This window comes from Dufourea novaeangliae, unplaced genomic scaffold (assembly GCF_001272555.1).
Source record: "Dufourea novaeangliae isolate 0120121106 unplaced genomic scaffold, ASM127255v1 scaffold391, whole genome shotgun sequence".
NCBI classification, from domain to species: Eukaryota; Metazoa; Arthropoda; class Insecta; order Hymenoptera; family Halictidae; genus Dufourea; species Dufourea novaeangliae.
In genome coordinates, this window is record NW_015374308.1 from 426,381 (window position 1) to 431,556 (window position 5,176).

A 5,176-nucleotide genomic window follows, 5' to 3' on the forward strand; every position below is an offset into this window, starting at 1 on the left:
AAGTTATATGCTTCTTGAATACAAGTTTCCTATAAGATAGTTGTTTTCATGAATTACTTGTTTAAGCGTTGATAAAATATTTTCTACGTATTAATGAAAATAATATATAAAAATATGTTTGCTTACATGAAAATAAATTAAGAAATATAAAATAGAATGTCAAGTAACAGATGTAGGGTATTAGAAACGACTATTACAGTACCTTATTTACTAATACCGATTTGGTAACATGAACAATAAATTAGAGTATGATTATGTAACAAATGGTATCCCGAAACTCGCATAATGATGGCCTGAACTATCGAATTTCCAAATTTTGTTGCGCATAGTAGCGACACAAGCAGCCACTAATTTACTGAAACAAGGTATCTATAACAGTATTTTCATATACCCTCTGTTCGATAAAATCGTGTCAGTCACGATTATGCCCAAACGAAGAATGTCTTGGACAAGGTAGAGGGTGTATCTGCAAGTAGAAGTGACGGGTTATCATGCAATTTACCTAGTAAGAGGTCCAATCGTCAGCGTTGTCTTGGATGGCACGGCAACGGCGGGGCATGCTGTCCACTAGTGACTGGGCGTATGATTGTGGAATAGAGTACCATATTGCGCGAATTTCGCGGCAGAGGCTGTGAATACGTTTTCCACGCATTTTAAGTTTCATCGGAGACCAGACGTTTTCTATTGGGTTTGCGGCAGGACTTTGCGAGGGCCACGACAAGGTGGAAATGTTCTGATCCATCGTCCACTGGTAATAGGTAGTAGGTAGTGTAGGTACCATCGTTAGATTTTGACTAGTCTCTCTGCTTTCAAAAGCCCGCTGAAAACGTGCAATCTTCCAAAACCATACCGCAATATATACGTATGTATATCCCCAAATATGCAGTTTCAGGGGATGTTTACTGGTGCGTACGATGATTGGCTCGCCACGTACGGATCAAGCACGACTTCGGTGAAGATTACGGTGTCCCAGTCTTGGTCCACGTGAGCCCGGGCCCACTGCAGCCGTTGTTGAATGAAACGCAGCGTCAACAACAGTTTCAGCCGTGTACTTCGATACTGCACGTTGTACTCATACAAACGTAGACGCAACGCATTCAAGGACAGTTGTATTTCTTTTTTTTTTTAATTAAGCACTTAAAGCCTCTTACGAGGCTCTTATTTCTGTTATACAAACAAACATGAGTACATGAATAATACAATAGAATAAGTTGTACATTCATAACAGTAGTTAAATATTACATAAATTTAAACTTACATTCTAGGTTTTGGTTGTTACTTTAAATTTTGAGATTACAATTCTTTAAGAAGCTGTGAACATATGAACAGGCTGATATGTTTGGGGAGGACATAATTTAATTCTTTGTAATTGTCTTATTAGTTTGGACCGTTGTGAGTTATATAGGCAGCACTGCCATATGATATGATTGACATCTTGGATTGCGTTTCCACAATCACACTTGGGTTCATTAATAATACCTATACGAGAGAGTGATGCAGCTAAGCTGTAATAGCCAGCTCTGCAACGGTTTATGGTGACGATAGGTTCACGCGATAGCCTTTTGTGGGCATACCATGGAACTGAATTATCACGGTGGAAATTCTGGAAATACCCTTTCCCTTTAGTAAGACCTTGTTGCTTTACAGTACTAATGGTTTCCGAATGTGCTGATTTACGAAAATTTTCGTATAGGTCAGTGTAAGGGATGGTCAATATTTTGACCCTTGGTGTTACAGTGAGCAGCTTAGCTAATCGGTCGACGTCTTCGTTGCCTTTTATACCAACATGCGACGGAATCCAGAAAAATTGTATGGTTCTGTTGGGATTTTTTTGTATGAACAAGTTGTATCGTTTTTTTATTTCAAGAATATACATAGGTGTTTATTTTGTTATCTACTTTGGTGGTCTGAAGGCTTTGCAAGGCACTTAGGGAGTCGGAAAAAATAATAAGAATATCGTTGTCATAGCATTTTAAGGAGATTTCAAGAGCATCGTTTAGTGCTATGTATTCCGCAGTGAAAACGGAAGCGGAGCTCTACTATTGAGACTTCTTGTTCTTACAATACCTAGCTCGGGGGACCGGCAAACTGATCCCACGTACATATAGGACAGTTGTATTCCTCTCTCTGCTAGTCTTTGTTGGGCATGCCGCAGCGTTAGCGGAAGAGTGCGCCGACATCTACCACATTTAGGAAGGTCGTCGACGGTTCCAGTCTCGTGCCACCGGTTCACCCACTATTTCACGAACGCTACCGACTTTTGTGTGTATCGGTCTGCCACTGCGTAAGAAAGTTTCGATCTACGAGAATGCGTATATGTATAAGAACACAGCTTCGAAACGAACAGCGTACATTGCACTCATTGCGATGAACTGACTCCTTTCAATTTCTCTCGCTAACTGCCTCCAATACGCCTGCATTGCATGTTAGCCGATACTTCCTCCCTACTGACCCCACCGCGTTCCTGTTCCTTTAAGGCCCGTTTTTGAGAATGCGTCGACACGCTTTTATTGAACAGAGTGTATATTGCACCTTGTTACAAAAGTGATACAGCTCAATAACATTATTTTCTCAAACACTGCAAAGGACAGTCACAAATCTTCTTCTCACACCGAACAGTGAGAGTGACGTAATTGCTTCTGCCAGCCACTTTGTCAAAAAGGTTTTTGTAAGACTTTTGATAATTAGAAAGAACGTCACTTTTGTAGCAAGGGTGCGATATGTAGAATGTACGAAATGGGGGGGTTAAAAGGAGTCATAAGTGTACCGAAATAGTGAGAGCTACAGTTTTTACATTATTAATTACACCGAACTATAGTATGTATTTTCGTATATTAAACTATTAATCTATGTGTAATTTACGAAATATACTAATACCCTCATTCCTCGTTATACTTATAAAGTTTTAATTAGAATACAATATTTTCTAACGTATTACGTCTGAGAAAATTTAATATCAAGACAGGTAATAAATATTTTGTTCTGATGAAGTTGGGAGCGGATTCAGGGGTCTTCGTTACCAATTTTATCGTGTCAACTTCCAAATGGAATCAGCGGACACGATAGACTCGACTTAAAAATTCATCTGATCCCTGTAATAAACTAAATTTGTTTCTAACGCCTTCTACTTCAATTTCTTGTTTTTTTTTTTTTATGGATATTTCAAAATTTGAATTGTGCATTTATCTCTCTGTGCATTTTATTCATATACATGTAATTCAATTAACTCTAACAATATCCGTTTAATACTCCGTTATGAATTCTCAATTCCGTTGCTTTGTTTGCTTTCAGAAATTTTAAACATAGAAATTCATTGCGCTTAATTGAAATCCTATAACAGAAATTTGTCTCATATGATGCTGTTGAATAATTGAAGAATTATTGTGTACACTTCATTCGTCTGCATCAAAGGCATTATGTTTGGTAAAAGAGATGTTGTATTTTTTTTGCTGTTAACAATATTTACTTACAAGAATTTTAAGTTGATTATAATATGGCAACTTTGATAAAATTTATCCTGAAGACAATACTAAACTCGTATTAACGAAAACGAATGTATGGGAAAATTCGTTACATAACTTTGTATTGTCTCACGAATATAGGGTGTCCCCCTTAAAACAGATCACCTAAATACCTTCTCTATCTGTAGTCATACGAAAAATATTTTTTACGTAATTTAAATGGTTTCAAGAGACGAATCAGATTGTGGAAAAAACTGTTCATAAGTTTCAGTTTTTAATGTTTTTTACAAGGTTACCCATGTTTGTTTACGTATATACACATCATTTTTCCTGTTGTATGTTATAGCCAACATTATTGTGCACTTATCCATGTATAATAATGTAGACTAGAATGTAAAATTAACGTGACACTTACTTTCAGCAAGATTGCGAGATTCAATGACAATAGAAATCAACTTGAGATTGTAGATGTTGAGATGATTACTTAAATACATGTTCAATATGATATCTTTCAACTGCGATACATTTTATGAGGCGAACTATGATATATTGTATATGTAGTATACTCTTTCAAATAATTTCAGGTTAATATCAGCAATATCTTCTAACAAACCTGGTAGTATGTTCTCCAAAAATTCAGCGTACTTTTGTCTAGTTTGCGTACCGTTAATAAAACAAGGTCCGATTATCTTATCGCTTACGTTTCCACACCAAACATTTATAGTCCAAGGTCTCTGCTTATCAACCTGTCTAAACCATCGTGGATTTTTAACCGACCAATAATGCGTATTCCTGAGATTCACTTAACCATGATTTGTAAAGGATGCTTCATCGGTAAACAGCACTTTTTCGAAAAACATTTCAATCGTTTTCATATTGCCGAATGTCCTATTCAGAAAATTGTAAGCGGTTTTCGAAATCACTTCCATGGAGATCTTGGTAAAGGAAAAAATAGAAAGAATGAAGTTTTTGCGAATGAAGCACCCGGTGTATGCTTGTCACACTAATACCTGTATCACGTCCAAGTTGTCTTAAATTAATATGTAGGTTTTCATGAACTTTACTGATGTTGTTGCTCCAACTTGTACCACGAGCAACAGTCTTACGTCTCACAGACTTCTTTACGTCGACACTACCCGTTGCAGGAAATGTTTTAATAATAGATACTTCCGAATACAGAACGCGATGGACAATTACGGTTTGGAAATCTTTCATTATAAATCCGTACTGCTTCAGTTAAAAATTGTTGAGTTGCACAAGAAATGAAAATCATTTCTACTTTCTCAGTTACAGCAGTAACAGCGAACAAATCCTTAAGTATCTACAGAGAGCAATAATGAATGTGTTTATTTACAAGCTGGAGCTGACTTTAGTATCATCATCATCATCACTGACAGAAAGTAAATTCCACACTAATTTTACATTTTTGGAGTTCAAGGTCATTTCAAAGTCATACTATTTACATGGGCGAATGCATAATAATGTTGGCTATAACATACAACGGGAAATATTATGTGCATATACGTAAAAAAACATGTGTGACCTTGAAAAAGCCATTAAAAAATGACACTTATAAAAATGTTTTGCCGCCATCCGCTTTTCGTCTCTTAAACCATTTAAATTCCGCAAAAAAATATTTCTCGTGTGATCACAAATAGAGAAGGTATTTAGGTAGCCTGTTTTAAGCGGAACACCCTGTATTGAACAGGTGAATG